Below are 20322 nucleotides of genomic sequence, written 5' to 3'. Positions count from 1 at the left end.
TGTTAAAAAAGATATTGTTATAAAAATGATAGAAACATTTAAAAATCATGGCAGTGTAAGTTCATTTAAAGCAATGTTTTTTAAAATGTAGCCTCAGAACAGCATCATCTTTCAAGGAATTGCTACATTTCACCTAAGTTATCAAATTCGTAGGCATAGTGTTTATTTATAATATTCCTTTATTACCCTTTTAATATCCATAGGATCATTAATAATGGCCCCTCTTTCATTTCTGATATTAGTAATTTGTATCTTTTCTCTTTTTTTCTTGGTTAGCCTAGGTAGAGGTTTATACATCTCATTGATCTTTTAAAAGAACGAGTTTTTGGTTTCGTTACTTTTATCTATTGATTTCCTGTTTTTAATTTAATTGATTTCTGCTCTAATTTTTATTATTTCTTATTTTCTGCTTACTTTGGATTTAATTTGCTCTTTTTTTTTTAGTTTCTTAACGCAGAAGCTTAGGTTTTTGAGTTTAGAGCTTTCTTCTTTTCTAATATGTGCATTCAATGCAATAAATTTCCTTCTAAGCACTGCTTTCACTATATCCTACAAATTTTGATATGCTGTATTTCCTTTTCATTTAGTTAAAAATATATTTTAATTTCTCTTTAGATTTCTTATTTGATTCATGTGTTATTTAGAAGTGTTTTGTCTAATCTCTAAATATTTTGGGAACTTCCAGCTATCATTCTGGTATATTTATTTTTAGTTTAATTCCACTGTAGATTGAGAGCATACTTTATATAATTTCTATTCTTTTAAATTTGTTAAGGTGTGTTACATGGCCCAGAATATGGGCTATATTGATGAATGTTCCGTGTAGGCTTGAGAAGAATGTGCATTCTGATGTTGTTGGATAAAATATTTTATAAATGTCATTTAGATCCAAGTGATTGATGGTGCTGTTCAGTTCAACTATACACTTACTGATTTCCTGCCTGCTGGATCTGTCAATTATTGTTGAAGTTTCCAACTATAACAGTGGACGTATCCATTTCTCCTTGAAGTTCTATCAGTTTTTGTCTCAAGTATTTTGACATTCTGTTGTTAGGTGCACAAACATTCAAGACTGCTATGCCTTCTTAGAGAATTGATTCCTTTATGCTTATGTAATGCCCTCTTTAATCTTGATAATTTTCCTTGCTCTGAAGCATGCGTTGTCTGGAATGAATATCATTACTCCAGTTTTCTTTTAACTTAATGTTAGCATGGCATATCTTTCAACATTCCTTTATTTTTAACCTATTTAAGTCCTAAATTCTACTATATTTGTAGCTGTTTTCTTTCATTGGCCTTGCTCTGTTTGTTTTTTTTTTTTTTTGGTCTTCCACTCTTTTATTGCTTTCTCTGGTTTAGTTGAGCATTTTATATGATTCCATTTTCTCACCTCTCTCGGCATATCAATTATATTTCTTCAAAAAAAATTTTTAGAGGTTGCCCTAGAGTTTTTAATATACATTTATAAGTAATTTAAGTCCATTTTCATATAACACTATACTCCTTCATGGGTAGTGTAGGTTCCTTATAACAGAGCATTCCCAATTTCATCCCTCCCATCCGTGGTAACATTGCTGTGATTCATTTCACTTATCCATAAGCTATAATCAACAAATAGATTGTTGCTATTATTATTTTAAACAAACTGGTATCTGTTAGATCCATTAAGAATAATAAAAATATTTTATTTTGCCTTCATTTATTTTCTTCTCTAATGCTAGTCCTTTCTTTGTGTAGATCTGAGTTTCTGACCCATATGATTTTTCTTCTCTCTGAAAAACTTTTAACATTTCTTGCAAAGCAGGCCTACTGGCAACAAATTCCCTCAATTTTTGTTTGTCTGAGAAAGTCTTTATTTCTCCTTCACTTTTGAAGGATAATACCGCTGGTAAAATAGTTTCCTTTGAGGCCAGGCCTTTGTTAAGAAGGACAGAAAACTATGAGCATATTTCCAAATGGTTACTTTTTCCTTTCCTCTGCAGGAGCATGATGGGTTTTTCCTCCTATTTTCATAGGCAGTTCCTAGAGGTAAAACTCAGAACATATGGCAGCTCCTTTAAGATTGAGCCCGGGAATTTTTCTCTCTCAAGTCAGTTCAAAGTCAGTCTCCAGAAATTAGTCAATTACACTTAAAAAATTGTTATTTTACTGTAGAAAGAACACAATATGAGATTTACCCTCTTAACACATTTTTAAGTGTACAACATGTGATTGTTGCCTATAGGTAAAATATCGTACACTTCAATGTCCTACCAGCTGCTGTCATCTGCGGCTGCTTCTGCTCTTGGTAAACTATGATTGCCTGCATTCCCCTGTCTCTTCAGTTTTCAGGGCAGTGGTTTGCCCTGTGACTTCAATTCTCTGATGATTCTAAATAGAGTTGTTGATTTTCAGCTTGTTCAGCTGTTTTCCTGTTTTGAGAATGGGATTGAGGACTGCTAAGCTCTTTACATGTTGGAGAATAAGTTAAGAATTTTTTTATTTGTAAAGCACCAATGGCAAAAAATAAAATCATAAAAATGTCATAACTTAAAAAAATTACAAAAAGGAAGATTTGCTAACTCAACCTTCCAACACCTTCCCAGAGGTAACTCTGACAATGTCAAACTGTATTTGAACACTTTGCTCCCAGAAAACAGTGGTAGTTAGGAAATCTCCACCACTACTCTATTTTCTAGAATCCTCCACCCTTGTGTGTTCCAGGAAATGGCTTGCTGCAAAGAACCACCCTTTTCCACATGACTTACATTAAACTCACTGTCCACTCTTTTTTGTGACTCCCCTAAGACTCACAGATAACCCCCTTCCTTACTTATAACAAGGCCAGATACAGATGCTCCAAATTCCCATTCTTTGTCTCACAAATGATTAGCAGAAATGTTTGTCATCCAATAGTAGCTAGACATAGGCATAAACTTGTCTTATTCAGCTGACTGACTGAGACTTCCATTGATTACAAAAACAATCCCTCCTACATAATGACCCCACCTATTTATTACTTATTCCTACTTATATATGTCCAAAGCAAAATCACCCTGCTGAGAAACTCTGATATTCAAATCTGGGGTGCTCTCCCTACTGAAATAGCCTAAACAAAATAATTTTCCTTACTTGTCTAGATTTTTATCTTGGACACAGTTCCCAGCAAGTTTATACATATTTTCTCCTGCTTTATGAAATAGTTTTAAAGACTTTATCACTTGAACTTGTTATGAATATTTCAACCTTAAACTCTGACTGATAACTTCAAGACATAATAAAACTATTTGGCATTTAGTCATATTATCCCACACCCAAAATAGTCATCAGACATTATTAGTTGCAAGAAGCAAGTTACGATTCTAATGTCAATTTAGATCAATCTGTGATATTATAAGAAACAACTATTTTTCAAAATATAATTTTTATTTTGATAGCTTCCATGGAAAATTATTATATTAATAAGATTGTTTTTCCATATTTTTACATTTCTAGAGTTATCTGTAAACTTGTTTTGTTATTCAATCCAAATCCTAATACCATATTGACAGAGTCTGAAATAAAAGCAAAAACGAAAAAATTAAATATCCTAATGCTAATCACACATTTTTTCAAGATGCTTATAAATGATGCCTCTTGCAATCCTATGTTCTGAGAACCACGGACTTCGATAGTCAAATTCAATTACATCCTATCTTTGGCAGTGTACATTCTTCTAACAGGATGTTAAAATGGAAACTTTCTGTTTCAGTTTTGGCTGAGACTTCAAATTCCAAGAAGAAAACAATAGTGAGCAAGTGCTTCCACATTCCACACTGAGGTGATACACTGCCTATATAAGACTAACAAAGGAAATAGCAAGGAAACAAAAATGAAAACTATTTTTTCAAGCCCTAGTCAAATATTCATCACAGTGTAAAAATTTTGAGGTTGAAGCAGCTACGAGAAATATTGTTTTTGGATAAAGTTATTGAATTGTTATGGCATTTGTTTCCCCTTTCCTCCACTCAAAGAGTCAGAAAAGCAAGGGTGGTACATTATTCTTAACTGAAGTCACTAAGAGAGGGTTTAAACTAACCATTTGGAGATCTTGACATATATGCTCTAGAGTGAGGGAAGAGCACGCAGGTGCCTGAGGGATCTCTGAGAGAGAGAGAAAGAAAAAGAGAGAGGTGAGGTAACCATCACACACATCCCTGCAATAATATGTGTTTTCCATAATTTAGAGTTGTGCCAAATGAGAAGGAGCTGGCCCGAAATGGATTTAAAGAGGACCATCTGCAGGCTTGATGTTATTCCAGCCAAATGTTTACACCTTCAGAAATCCAAGGCTGAAGGAGGAATCTTGAATTGGGGGGCAAGGGGCAAACAAAAAGATGTACCATCTGAGTAACTGGAAGTGCAGTAGAACACTCCCTGAGAGAAAGAGTCAAATTTAGACATTTGGTAAAACAAGATCATGACAGTACTAGATAAGTAAAACCCTTCCCCTACCTCTCTTTTCTTCCAGACCCTTTCGCCCTGGTGAGGATAGAAATGTGGATTAGCAAGCTGCCTGGCAGGGGGCTGGGGGGATGGGGGGTGGGGGCATGGAGAGAAAAAGAAGCAATGGTTGGCAAAACAGAGAAGATGAAGGTACGTTCCCTTTTTCACTGCAGGCTCCATACCTGAACAGGTGTAACAAGGGAGGAGTGGAGAGAGGAGATCATTGATTCTAAATGAAATTGGGTTTCGACAATTACATGGGTCTGGTCAATTTATTACTGAAATAAGACCAGACAAAGACATGAGGGCTACCTTAGATGTCACCAAAGAACAGGAAATAACTAGTCCCATGGAAAACTTTTGAACAGGCACAGGGGAAATAGAACACAATTGTTTTCTGCTTGCACCATATGGAGACATTCTTTTGGTATAAAGTTACAGGAAATTGCTTGCATTTAGCACCATCCAAAATCAGGGTCCATTTTAACAGTAAACTCCCTTCATGAACATACCCATTAACTTCAAGACATATTTTAAGTCTCATACATTCTAAAACACCTCCCGTAACTGCCCCAGGTCTCAATGATCATCAAATTCTTGGAATTGTTTGACACAGATTTCTTCCACCTTCTACTTTGGATTTAGTATAAAATATCTTGTAGTAATTTTTTTTACCACTTTAATGAGATACAGTTGACCCACAATATCTAGTGTTTAATATCTATCTATATCTATATACCTGTGGATCCATCATCACAATCAAGATAATGAACTTATCCCTCAACCGCAACTATTTTCCCATCAGCCTTTGTAATTTCTTTCTTCTCACCACTCTGCACCATCACCCATCCCCAGGCAACTACTAATCTATTTTCTGTCATTATAGATTATTTTGCATTTTCTGGATTTTGTATAAATGGAATATACAGTCATGTACCACTTAACGAGGATATATTCTGAGAAACGCATCATTAGGCAATTTTGTCATTGTGCAAACAACATAGAATATATTTAAGAGAGAGAGAGAGAGGGAGAGAGAGAGGGAGAAAGATTGAGAGCTGAAGATCTGATAGCGTAAATTCAAGCTCAGGTCTGAAGACCTGAGGACCCGGAGCACTGAGGGATGGAGGTCAATGTCCCAGCTCAAACAGTCAGGCAGAGAGTGAATTCAAACTTCCTCCACCTTTCTGTTCTATTCAAGCCCTCAATGAATTGGATAATACCCATTTAAATGAAATGTGCTGCCATAAAATTTATATTTTATCTAGTTTTATCAAGTGGTTGCACAATTTTTACATTCCCATCTGCAGTATATGAGAGTTCTAGTTATTCCACTTCTTCACCAATACTTGTTATTATCTGACTTTTTAATTTTACCCATTCTACGGGTATATAGTGGTACCTCATTGTAGTGTTAATTTGAATTTCCTTAATGACTCATAGTGTTGAGCATCTTTTCATGTGCTTACTTGCCATCAATTACAGAGTTATAGCTAATAACCCAAAAAGGATATAAAATAGAATCATAAAAATACTCAAAGTAAAAGAAGGTAAAAAAAGAAAAAGAGAAAAAAATGAGGCAATTAGAAAACAAATAACAAGGAGCTGGTTTAATCAATAATATCAACAATCACATTCAATATAAATTATCTAAACACTCCAATTAAAACATAGAGATTGTTAGATGGGATAAAATAGCAAGATCCAACTATAACAAGTGAAAATTAATGAAATGGGAGAAGATACCATACTAACATTAGTGAAAACAATGCTAAAATGGCTGTAGTAAATTCAGACAAAATGAATTTCAGAACTAAGAATATGAAAAGAAATAAAGAGGGTCATTTCATAAGGATAATTCATCCAGAATTGTCATTATGGGGGTTAATTCATCCTGAGTATATAACACTCCTAAATGTGTGCGCCAAATAACAGAGCTTCAAAATACACGAAGAACAAATTGATGATAACGCAAGATAAAACATAGACAAATCCACACATGTAGGACCAGACTGCATCCTTCTCTCAATGACTGAGAGAACAAATAGACAATATCTTTAAGGATATAAAAAACATGAACAAAACTACCAACTAACATGAATTAATTGATATTTATAGAACACTCCATTCAGCAAGAGAATATACATTCATTACAAGTGCATATAGAACATTTACCAATAAAAGCTATATTCTGGGCCATAAAAGATGTCTCAATTTAGAAGATCTCAAATTATACAAAGTATGTTCTTTGACTAAAATGGAATTAAATTAGTAAGGAATAACAGTAAAATATTACAAAAATCCGAAAATATTTGGAAACTACAAGACAAATTTTTAAATAACTCATAGGTCAAAGAACACATGAAAAAAGAAACTAGAATGCATTCTGAACTGAATAAAAATGAAAACACAACATATCAAAAATTTTGAGATGCAGCTAACAGACAAAATTATACCACTAAATACCTTGTTAAAAAAGAATAAAATTATCAAATCTGTAGTCTAATCTTCTATGTTAAGAAACTAGCAAAATCTGAGAAAATTAATTCCAAAAGAAATGGGAGAAATGAAATAATAAACGTGAAAAGTAGAAATAATTGAAAACCAAAAAACAATATGAAAAAATAAAAGTGAAAGCTGCTTCTTTGAGAAGACCAATAAAATTGATAAACCTCTAACCAGATTCAGATTGGTAAAGGAAATAAGAGAGAAGACACAAATTACCAAATTAGGAACGAGAGAGTTGATATCTCTATAAATTTTGTATACGTTCAAAGGATATAAGAGAATATAATGAATTTTATGCCAATAAATTTGACAATTTAGATGAAATAGAAAAGTTCCTTGAAAGACACAAACCAAAGCAGCTCACTCAAAAAGTAACAGGTTATTTGAATAGCCTTAAATCTAATAAAGAAATTGAATTATTAGGTAAAATCTTCCCATAAAGAAAAAACCAGGATAAGCTAGTTTCACTGGAAAATTCTACCAAACATTTAAGGGGAGAATAATACCAATTCTACAAAAACTCTTCAAGAAAATTGAAGAGGAAGGAACACTTTCCTCCTCCATGAGGCCATTATGAACCTGATGCCAAAACCAGATAAAAATATTATGAGAAAACTAAAATATGAATATCCTTTATGAACACAGATGTAAAAATTCCTCACAAAATTTTAGCAAATCAAATCTAACAATATGTAAAAATATATGTTATGATCAAATGGGGTTTATCTCATTTGTTTAAGATTTGAAAATTAACCAATGTAATTCTCATTATTAACAGCTGGAAAAGGTAAAACCATGTGATCATCTGAATAGCTGAAGAAAAAGTGTTTGACAAAATACACCATCCATTCCTGAAAAAAACTCTCAGCAAACTAAGAATAAAGTGAACTTCAAACTATAAGGGGATAATGAGTTGATTTACTACTGGACTGGAAAAGCCCTTTATCTCTGGGAATGACTGGATCCCTAGTTTGTGACTTTTGGACCAGATAAGGGCAGTGGAGTTCATTATGTGCTGTTTAAGGTCTGCAACTTTCCTGATGACCCTCATGGTTGGTTTCTTTACTGATGCTTGCAACTGGCCTAACCGCTTTGAGAAGCCTGCTTGACCAACTAAATGGCCAATGAAAGCTTCTTGGGGAACTCCCCTGAAGCCAAAATTCCTTGCACAGATCAGCCGGTTCAAGCTGGAGACACAGCATGGTATATACGTATGAATGGTGGCCCAGGGGAACTCACTTGTAGAATGTCTCTCAGATACCTGCTTCTTGCCGGAATTCTCTTTCTCTTTCTATACCTCATCCTTTGCCTCTAAATAATAGTTTCACATGTGTGTGCTCTGTGGAGTCTGGTGAATGCTTTCAAATATCCATAATGGGAAAAATCTTTGCGACTTGATAAAGGGAATCTCCGAAAGACTAACAGCTTATACTTAGTGGTGAAAGACTGAATGCTTTTCCTCTAAAATTAGGAACAAAGCAAGGTGATACATTCTCATTATTTCTATTCACCATTATAGTGGAGATTCTAGCCCGTGCATTCAGGTAGAAAAAGAAATAAAATGCAATCGTGTATGTAGAAATTCCTACAAAATCTATAAAGAAAGCTACCAGAACTAGTAAATGAGTTTAACAAGATTACAAGGATACAAGATCAACTTATAAAATTAATTATATTTCTATTATATTAGCAGTGAACAATTGGAAATTATGAAAATAATGCCACTTATCAAATATATGAAATATTTAAGTATAAATTTGAGAGAAGAGGTATAAGACCTGTATACTGAAAATTACAAAACATACCTGGGATAAAATAAAGACTTGAATAGATGGATAAATATCTTGCACTCCTAATTTGGATGACTCAAAATTGTTAAGATACAAACTCTATGCAAATTCATCTTTAAAGCCAATGCAATCCCCATCAAAATCCCAGTAGACTTTATTTTAGAAATTAGCAATTTGTTTCTATGGAAATACAAAATGTTTGCCTTTCAAAAGACACTGTTATAAGAACAAAAAGGTAAGGAAAGGACTGGGAAAAAATATTTGAAAGACGTATCTGAGAAAGAACTTGTACCTTGAATATATAAAGAATTTATCTAATTCAATAATTAGAAGATAACAATACAATTTAAAAACGGGCAAAAGATTTTAACAGACATTTTTGTTTTGATTTTTATCTTTTTATGTGGGTAAGCCCCGCATAGCCTACATTTCTTTAAGCTACCAGCACCAGTCACAGTTAATAAAGATATTTTACATATGTCCAAACCTATAGAGGATTTAAATGAAATTTGCTGCCATAAAATTTATATTTTTTCTACAGTCTTTATGAAAGTTATCAATGGAATAAACTAATGTAATATTCAGACTACTGAATACAGCAGTTCAGCAATGTTGTAACACTCCTCCTGTTCAATTTTGGTGCCTTTTTTGTTTGGTAGTCTAGACATAGCCTGTGTTTCTTAGACATGTTTATAAATGTATTGGAAAGGTGGTCTAAATAAAAGCGTTACTGAAATACAAAGCGTCTTTTTGTTATACATTGTTGTTATTAAGAAAAGATTCCAAAAGAGGGCTTCTGGCAATGAGTCATATATTCTGACAGATGTTTTCTACAGATGAGAGTTCAACTCCACCTTTCTCAAAAATGTAAGTTTTAGAAGAAGAGGTCTCTCTTTCAGAACCCTTGGGAAATAAGTTGTAGCGTAGACTGTGTTTCTTAAAACCACTCCTATTATTGTTTGAAATCCAATGGCAAAGGTTTTTTCTGGTAAATAAATGATTTTGAAACTTTAAAACTTTCAACATATTTTGCTCCTTGATTCAAAACTACAGCCTTGCAAGAGAACTTGAAAAATAAAGGAATGCGGTGAGAACACTAAGAAAGCTAATTTTCTTGAATGTGAAATTGAGTATGAAGACAAAGATTCTTTGTATCCCAAAATACGGAAGAGGCTTAAGAAAATTCCTGATCCAATCCCCTTCTTTCATAAATAAGGAAACTGAGGCCCAGAGTGAGTAGGTGTAAGGAGCCAGGAGTGGAAACCAACAAGCCACGATTCTACTTTTAGTTTAGTGTTCTTCCCATTACGCCTTCTGGAATGACAGGAGGAAATAATCTCTGACAACATAATTAAGACCACTTAGAAAGGTCAAATAAATTGCCCAACCACATACAGCTAGTAAGTGGCAATGCTGGGACAAGAATCTAGTTATCTGAGACCCCAAAGTCCATGATTTATACTATACCACTATATTCTTTATATATTGTTACAAAACCAATTAAAATATATTTTGTTAAAATATGAGTTTCATGAAAGAAACTTTCTAGTTTGGCTTATCATTATATTATTTAGCATATCAAAAGTACACAATAAATATTGAATATTTATTCACCAATTCACACATATTGATTTTAATGTACATAATGTTAAACCTGAATGCATACCAACTATGCACTTAGAAGACAATGTACGTTTGTGCTGGTTATAATTCTCTGACAGAAGGAAATTATCTCCTTTGAAACTCTCTTAGAGATCTCTTTTTCATGACCCAAGATGCTCTGGAGTGCTGAAGGAAGTTTCTAGTTGATCTAACTTACTCATCAGAAAAAAAATAAAAGAATGGTATAGACTTCTATTATTACATGGGTATAGACATATTCGACTCTATCCACCCATTTCATTTTCCTAGAGGAATTAAAAGAGATTGGGGTGAAAGAAAGGTAAGAAAATGAGTGAAGAAAAACTCCCTTTGTATAAATACATTTACTTTGATTCCCTTAGTAATTTGGGATTTGCTCCTGGAGCATCTCTCTCCAGCTATAATTTCTCATTTTCTATTTCTCTTTCAACTCCTCAGTCTCATCTTCTAAAACATATTCACTGAAATCTCATTATTGCCTGTAAATCTAGTCCTAAACTCCCATTATAATCACTAGTATATTGATAATCAATATAAAGTTGTGAAGCAATATTTTGTAGGGAAATATAGTATACTTGTTTATACATGCCTCTTACCAATATGCTAAAAAATCAGCTGTGCATTAAAAATATAGCATATGAAGAACTGTACAAAACACAGTACTTCTGGCAAGCATAATCTCAATTCTTTTATTCTTTGTAAATACTTCAATTATGTCTTCTAAGTACTTTTAAAATTGTCTTTATTAACATACTGCAATGATTAAGAGCAGACAGTACAAGGTTGACATATTTTACATGTTTTTAAAGTCTAGCATGTATTGTGAGTTTGTTCTAGCTGTAAGTGCATTTAGATAAATGAAGTCTATTTCTCCACATGGTCCTTGTTGAATGTACAACCCAAAAAAGAAAATCAATTGTGGTTTCTTTAATGTATTTTTAATCATTCTAAGTACAATTGTTTAGAACATATTCAAACAGAAGAATAAATTTAATTAATCTTAATAAATTACACCAGAGTAAAGATGTCAGTAGCATATTAATAAAGAGTAGCTCTTATATACAATATTTTGTAAAATCTGGGAAATAAAACTTAGTAAATAACTTCCAAAATAATTTAGTAAATAAAAAAATAAGTAAAGGAAATGAAGGTGCAAATTAATGTAAGAAGAAACATAGTCAGCAAACATAAAAAAATTCCTCATCTTCATTAATTTAACACAGTCACATGCCACATAACGACATTTTGGTCAATGATGGACTGCATATATGGCAGGGGTTCCATAAAATTAGTACCATATAGCCTAAGTGTATAATAGGCTACACCATCGAGGTTTGTGTAAGTACACTGTATGATTTTTGTACAATGACAAAATCACCCAACAATGCATTTCTCAGAATGTATCCCTGTCATTAATCGACACATGACTGTAATTAAAATAGTGTCATACTTTCTACCTAGGTATTTAATTAAATTAAAAACTGATAGCAGGCCAGCCCAAGTGGCCTAGTGCTTATGTTTGGCATGCTCCACTTCAGTGGCCCGGATTCGGTTCCCGGGTACAGACCTACGCCATTCATCTGTCAGTGGCCATGCTGTGGCAGCAGTTCACATACAAAAAGAGGAAGATTGGCAACAGATGTTAGCTCAGGGCAAATCTTCCTCAGCAAAATATAAAAATAAATAAATAAATAAATAATTGATAGCACTCAGTGCTGATAAGGATGTGGTAAAAAGGGCACTCATAACTATTTAGCATGAGTAGGCATGGGTTTGAACAGCAATCTGGGAATATGTATATAATTTTAAAATTTGCCTACTCTTTGCCCCAATAATTCAACCTCTAAGAACATATTCTTCAGTCTTACTAGCCTAACCATGATTACACACACACACACACACACACACACACACATTCACACACTCATGCAGAGCAATATTCATTGCAAACATTACCTACAGTTTTAACGTAAGTAAACAATAAAATGAGAGAAAAAATTATAGTACTTCCATTCAAAGATTACCAAAAAACTATTAAATGGAATGAAGTATTGACCTGTAATGATACACATGATAATTTATTAAGTGAATTAAAAAAACAATGTATTTATCAAGATTCCAGTTTTGTAAACAAAGAAACTAATTAATGAATATAACAAATGTATCAGAGTGCATATGTGTTTATGTATAACTAGATGGAAATCATAAAAATATATTTAGCAAATTCAGTAGTGGTTACTTCTGGGGGATGGAATTGACGAAGTCAAACATGAGAATGACTTTCACTGTGTAAATTAGAATGACAAATTTTTGAGGTTATTGGTGATTTCCCATTTTGACAACTACAAGTTTAAAAAATAAGAGAAAGGAAAGATGATGGCATATTGGCTATTAACCTACAGATTTATAGCAATATATTATATCTGGCCTATTAAATAAAATCAAGGAATTCAGCATAAGGGGGAACCAAAGAAAATAAGTATTTGGACTGTGGCCCAGATAAAATTAGCCCCATCGGAAATAGCTGGTCTCTGAAAACCATGATATTTCTTTGGGAATCAAGCTTACTGAGGGACAGTTACCAAGCTGATATATTGGATGGTAGGCAAAATACGGCACCATGAGAATTAGGAACATCAATCAGTAAGTAAAGATCCAAGTATATATAAAACTGGCACCAAAGAGCTACTGCTAGTTAGAAACTCCAACCACTAGGTTGCTATAGGTCTCCATAACAGGACATCAGGGCATAAAATAGTGTACTTTCCAGCTATTGAAATATGGATAAGGGATGAGAAGACAAACCAAAGTACAAGACAAGACCACAGTGAGACCAGCTAAAATATGAAATTTGAGGTTGAGATGCTGAGTTACATACCCAGGAGATCTGCCTAGAACAGAACAGGAAGACAATTCACTTGAATAAGAAAAGATCTATCGCACATCTTTGCTCACAATTTGATTACACCACCAGTATAAATTATTTTTCTTTCCCTCATCAAAAAATGAACACTTTCCAATTTTCCTACTGCTCCCGATGGCACTATAAATTTTAGTCCACTAGACTCAAAATTTAGAATTGTCTGTCACTCTTTTTCTCATATCAACTTCCACAAATCTTGACAACCATAAACCAAGTCCACTTGTCTTTATTTCATTCTAATTACTAAAATAGTCTTCTGACATATCTTCCTTTCTCTAATCAACCATCCACCAAAGTGTCACGAGAATCTTTTTCAAATTAAATCTTTTTTACAAAGTCTCTACTCTTCCCAAGAACACCAGCTGGGATGAAATGTTGTCTCTCAGACAGCCACACTCTCCAACTCTCCCTTCTCAGGTGGTTTGCATTGCCACTAGTCTGGATAATTTTCCACTTCTTCAACTCCAGAAACTGAGGAAAGTTTTCCTCTAAGTATAATAAAGCAGAGTGGTTAAGACCATGGACTCTAAAACAAGACTCAATTGGTTTTGCAATGTGCATCTACCACACTGCAGCTATGTGACTTTAGACATGTGATTTAACCACTCTGAACCTAGGTTTACTTATTTATAAAATAAGTATAATAACATTTCATAAAATTTTTATTTTATAAAATTATTGTTAGAATTCAATGTTATCTTCTATATAACGTTTGTTATTGTTTCAGCACACAGGCTGGCACACGAATATTAACAATCATTACCATCATCATTCTTAAAAATGACATTTTTTCTTTCATTGTTTTTTTGCGTTTCTTACCAGTGTACAGCATGAAGCCTTGTAAAAGTATACAAAACATTTTTGTTCATGTAAAGAATATTATGACGTAAAATATATAAGAAGTAACATACTGATAAGAATTACCAGTAACTTTCAAAATGCTTTCCTCATCTTCCAAGTTCTCCTTGCTTTTCCTCCATCATATAAGCATGTGGTTCTTTCCACAGTCTGATTCTTTTGGTGAAAAGCCTTCCTTTGTTAATTTGTGAATCCAAGAATAAATCTCTTTTTTACCAAAAGAAAATCAAAGTGCAAATTAATCTAGATACCTACGTTCTGGAACCCTTTATTCTTCTTCTTAAAGACAGTGTTATTTTAATGAACCAAAACTAGCTAAGGAAAAACAAATATTTCAGACAGATACAAGAGAATCTCTCGAACTCATTCGAACAAAAGGTAGCAAGGACACCCAAGAACCAGAAAGTCATCAAGGGCCCAGGCGGCTCCTTCAGCTCCTGGCCATTGATGCTGCGCTGACGTTCTTTATGAAGTGCCCAGGGTCCAGGCAGGCGCTGCCCTCTGCAGCTCCCTCTGCTGAGGCCTGCGCTTGATGAGGTTCGCAGGAGCAAGCGTCCCCGACAACCTGGGGCCTGGGGGTTGTCCTGTCTCGGCCAGCGAGAGAGCAAGCCGACCTTTGCTCCTGGAGAGAGAAATGGGGCCCTGTAAAGCGGTCTCCAGTCTGTGGTGTGCAGCTGGCTCACTTCACATGCTCGGCAGGGTGCAAGGAACAGCAATACTTCTCGTGAGCGAGGAAGGCGGCCAGGCTGCTGAAACTGATGTTGCACAGACTGCAGCAGCGTGGTTGCCGTGGGCGCGGGGGGCCGGCGTCCCTTTGCAGGGGGTCTGGACGCCCTTGTCCGAGAGGGAAGGGGGCGTCGGCGGGGACGACAACACCGCTGGCGAGAGGCTGCGGGCCAGCCGGGCCGGGGCCGGCTCCTGCAGCTCCCAGCCGTCGAGGGTGAGCCGTGAGTGCGGGGTCCGGGCTGCGGTGAGGCCACGCGTGAGGGTGGGCCGCGGTCGGCCGGCGGCCCAGGCTCCGCCCGGAAGCCGGCCGGGGGTCTCCCCCCAGCAGGCCGCGCGCCAGGCGGAAGTGCTCGTGAGCCCCCCCCCCCACCCCGTGGCCGTGCGGGGGCAGTGGGGCACACGGCGGCGGTCGGAGCGTAGCGCAGACGCGCAGGTGTCGCGGACCGGCGGCGCACGAGAACTTCCCGTGCGCCAGGTTAAGCCTGGAGGCCATGGACGCTCGCGCGGCAGGTCGTGGACTGGTGGTGGTCGGCCAGGGCCTGCTGGCGCGTCGGGGGCCCGGGGCTGCGGCTTCTTGCTCACCTCCATGGCGCCGACCTGGGCATCGGGGCTGGGTGAGCGCGCGGCCATTCCCCTTCCCGCCGGCAACACGGAGTGACCCTGCTGATTCTCTATCCTCCCTCTGTCACTCATTCTGAGGTAAACTCATTAGCCAAATACTCAATACATTTTATTTGCAACCAGATTCCTCAGTTTATCAACTTACATATTGCTGGAGTTGGCCACCAGCCCTCAGAATATATAACTCGAAGGTTTCAGTGTCTAAAACCCTCTGAATATCTCTGACACCGTTAGTGTGATTGATTGGAAGAGAATCAGATTGGCCATTGGCCAACCAATAAACTGAATAGCTTTAAATCAAATGTCTGTTCTTTTCCAATCAGCAAATGGCCAGAGCTGGAGGGTCCTCTAGACCTGCTGCTCAGTCAACAGATACTATGGGCCAAAGCCAACTTCTCTGAAAAGGAGGCATAGAAAAGACAGCGGAATTTACTGGCACATTAGCTGCAATTTCCTTTCCCTAAACCCCCACCAACACCAAAATTAGTATCTCAAGAGAATCATCACTATTAGGCAGTCATAAGGCACTACAGTGCTATTATCTTTTTTATTGTTATGCCAAGTATAGCTCATTCTTCCTTTATCATTAATCTGTATGAATACTAACAGTATCTTTTTAACATTTAACGTCTATATAGGACCTATTCAGATCACATATTCCATGCAAGGGAGAGTTGTTTAGGGGAATGGGAACTTAGTAAGAAATATCAGGAATTAGACAGAAATTAGGGGAAATGGTTCCCTGTTCTGTACTCAGACTCTTTTACCCCATGCATCAGCCTCCAGGGGGAAGGAGGGGCTTTCCAAAACCAAGTGTGAATAGGATTCCAGTATATTCCAGTAGTTTCTTTCCAAGACAAGGTCAGACATTGATGGTAAGGAATGCAATGATTCCTTCTCTTCCTATTGGTCCTCAAAGGTATTATTGACCACCCACATTCCCAAAATAAAACAGAAGGAAAGAAAGTCTTTTCAAATGCATCATTCTTTCTACATTTGAGTAGTCAGTATATATTGAGCATGCAGGGTCCCCTGCCCTGGCAGTTGTGTGGAGAAATGATGTGCAAATCGAATAAAAGGTCAGGCCATTCTAGTATTCCACCTGAAAAAGTCAAGAGTGGAGATGGCCAGGTCTAGCCACACCTTAAGTCAGATGGGGGGTTTTAAACCGACTGTTGCCCACGATCCCCGCCTGACCAATTTAATCAGAATCTTTGGTTATGGGTTCACACATTGGTATTTTTTTAAAGTTACCCTGGTGATTCTCATGTGTAGTCAGGTTTGAGAAGCATAGGCTAGCCCTTAGGGAAATAAAAGTTATTAAGAACACATGAGAAGCAGTTCTAGCCAGCTGGCTGTACTTCTCCAAACTTAAAAAAAAAAAAAAAAAACCTGGAGGAAGTCAGGAAAAATCAAGAATTCAAGAAACCGTGGAAAAGAGGGCTAAGTGGGCAGACTAGTTGCTTCATAGGAAGGTCTGTCACTCAATCATAGTTCCCAAAGCTGTTTCCTCCACCTCAGGCGTGAGGCAGAGGCCACTAAATTCAAATTGCACTGTTCTAGATTATACACTTTGTTTGAATACCAAGAAAGAAGCATAGCGTATTATTCTTATTGGGGCATTGTATATAGCTAAGGTTTAGTCATAAACAAATGCTATTGATACTAAGATTTTTCAGGCACTGCTATCAAGATAGAAGGGGAAGGAACACTGAATGATAATTCAGTGAGTTATAGTACCATTTTTTCAAAGAGTGGCCTTAGACAAGTCTCTTACTCAAACTACTTCTCAATTTCCATTTTTCTAAAGTTACTGAGTTGATCTAGTTGTTTATTCAATCTTCCATTCATTTATTCAGTGAACTTATATTGATTAACTGTCTCTAGGCAGGCATTGTGTAGTGCTAGGATTACTAAATGAATCAACCATGCTTTCTGCCTTTAAAATCTTATAGACTAGTGAATTGCAAATAAGTGGTTACAGTACAATGTGAGTAGGGAACCTGGGGAGATGCCTTGAGGGGTTTAAAAGGTCAGGAAAGATTTCTCATAGGAGTGCCGTTTTAGTAGGTATTAAAAAATGAAGACATTGTCCTAAACATGAGATTAGGGGATAGGAATGGGAGACTGAGAGAGAGAAAGCAAGGCCTTTAAAATAACTGTCATTAATTCAGCGTAGATGAATTGCATGTTTGGGATAAAGAAGTGGGGAGATGGAGTCTCATCATGAGGGATGTTGTTGAGGACCAGTGTGTATTTTTATGCAGTGATGGTGTGATAATCACGTTAGAAAGATCAATCTGATAGCTGTGGAAAGGATGAATTGAAGAATGGTGAGATGAGGCACACAGATAGGGAGTGAAGCAATAGTCCAGAAGAGAAATCATGAGGGCCTGAACTAAGAGCCTTTCTGGTAGTAAAATTCTAATTCTTTGTTAGAGAGAGAATGAAAAATTGAACTGATAACCTCCAAAAAACAATACCTACAAAGTGTTTTGTAATGGTGTTTTCACAGTACAAATAATGTGTACCTATATAAATATTTAGAACTTCGAGGCCAAGTTTTGATTATCTTCTTATAATTTCCAGTTAACAAGATTATATTAATGTGAGAATGAATAAACCTATAGGGGTTTTGACTAATAGTACTGAGTTTGAAGATACCCACAGATTTATAAACATCTCTATACATCTTTACTTATCTCATCTCTAATATAGCCCTGGGGATTTTCAGAAAAATAGCATGTAATGTCAATTCTGTACTTAAAATGTGAGAATCAAACCCTTGGGAACTATCAAGTTATCAGTCTTCACTACTGAAAACATAACATGGTTTAAGTAGAGCTACTCTAAATGGTTCAGATTACATTTAGGCAATATTTTGAGTGAGATGAAGACAGAGAGATTTTCACCCAAACTACAGGTTTAAATTGCCTACATTTGCTTCCCAGATTGTTTTTTGTGAAGTCAACCAAGGGTATAAAAAGCTTCCTTTCCAAAAACGAAAAGACCTTTATATTGCTGAGATCTGGACAAGTGCAAACTGAATAGTCCTTCTTCCTAAAAGAAAAACAATTGGGACATTATTTGTGGCGCTTTAAACTTTTTCATAAAGTTTTTAAAGAAGAAGTCAACCAAATAGAGCTTTATGATCCAACAAATATTCTTTCATTTCATTTGTAACACATGACGGAGATTATAAATGAAAGAAGAAATATCTTGAGGCAAATTAACTTATGTGTACAACTTTTTATTGTTGATGCTTATAAGCAAATTATCTTTTTGAATCTTTAAAGTAGATTCATGTGCCAAAACCAATTCAATTACTCATGGAAGCATTTGTGTTTCATCTTGGAAACTTGCTTACCCTTCGGCCTCACGGTTTGAACTAGTTCTTGAGTTTACATAGCCTTTTCTGCTTTCCTAATTGTGTAGTGAAGAGAGAGACATATTGGGCCCCAAAAGGACATTTATTTCAAAATGCTCAAATAATTTCTCTGCTTCTGTCAGAAGAGGAGGAGGAGAAAGAGGAAGAGGAAGAAAAGGAGGGAAGGAAATGAGAACAGAGCCAATTGACTGTTAGTTTTGGAAAGAAAAGCTTATACCACATGCCCATGAGAGACTTTAATGTCTTTTAACTAAAGCAGGGCTCCAAGGCCAGATTTAAAATAGTGTATTTCCTATTCCACAGGCTCCAAACCAAATGACTGTATGAAAACATCTTGTGATAATGCTTTAATGATTAGTAATGTTTCATTTCAATTATTTTCAAGTACCACAAGAGAAAAATAAAGACTAACATCTAGGCCTTTAAATGTCAAGCTCAAATATGTACTAGGATAAAAGATATGATTTTTCTGGACCCTAGAATACCATGACAAGGCCAGTGATGCAGAAAGTCATAAAAGTATTCACTGCATGACACACCATCACAGTTAGAAAGACATGGAAAAGCTATGGACACTATGTAGTCCTGGAGAAAATGTTGGTCGTGATTAAAATAAATAGAATTTTCAAATAGTAATTAGCTTAGGAAGCTGTGTTTTTGTGTGACATGTAGATCTGTATATAGTGATTCATGGGCCATGTGACTACATACTTTTGGCCAGCTGGAAACCACACCCGTATCATTTATTATGAGGCGAGAGAAAAAGTATAAAGTGATGAGTTCAAAATAAGATGTTTCATATTAGACACAACTGTATATTACATGGTTTAAGAAATTATTTTTGTTATTTACAAAGGTCTTGTTTTAGAATCTTTTTCCATTGCAGTTTGAACTGCATCTGGTAGATGGCACTGACAGGGTATGATTCATTGTCACAGACGAAAACATTCTTCCCACTCCTCTCAGAATTTCAAAAGCCAGTTCCATATTTGCAGAATCTGTTGGGGGAATGTTCTTAGGTATTAAACATACCAAGAATTTATTTTGCAGTTAATTCTCAGAAATGGCATTGTATTTTGTGAAGTACTTTTGGTGGGCTGTTGTTGCAGATAAAGTATCTAAATCTGGTGTTCCTGACAGACTTTCACTTCTCCAACACTTAGGCTTATTTTCCTATTTTTCTTTTTTTAAATTGGTTTTTGTTTTTATATTTTCCCCCCACATCCAGGTCCCAGTAATGGATCATACTGGTGTGGGAAGTAGAGGCTCTTTAGGAAAAAAGGCTTTTCTTGCCTGTAGCTGTGACTGTATCCTGTTCCAGTACAACTTTTTCATTCCAGAACATCTAAACCTTTAAAATCATGCAGGGCTAAAAAATACTAATAAATTATATGGTGCAGCAT

The sequence above is a fragment of the Diceros bicornis genome, chromosome 3 (genome assembly GCF_020826845.1).
Source record: "Diceros bicornis minor isolate mBicDic1 chromosome 3, mDicBic1.mat.cur, whole genome shotgun sequence".
NCBI lineage: Eukaryota > Metazoa > Chordata > Mammalia > Perissodactyla > Rhinocerotidae > Diceros > Diceros bicornis.
This window is presented reverse-complemented; position numbering follows the sequence as displayed.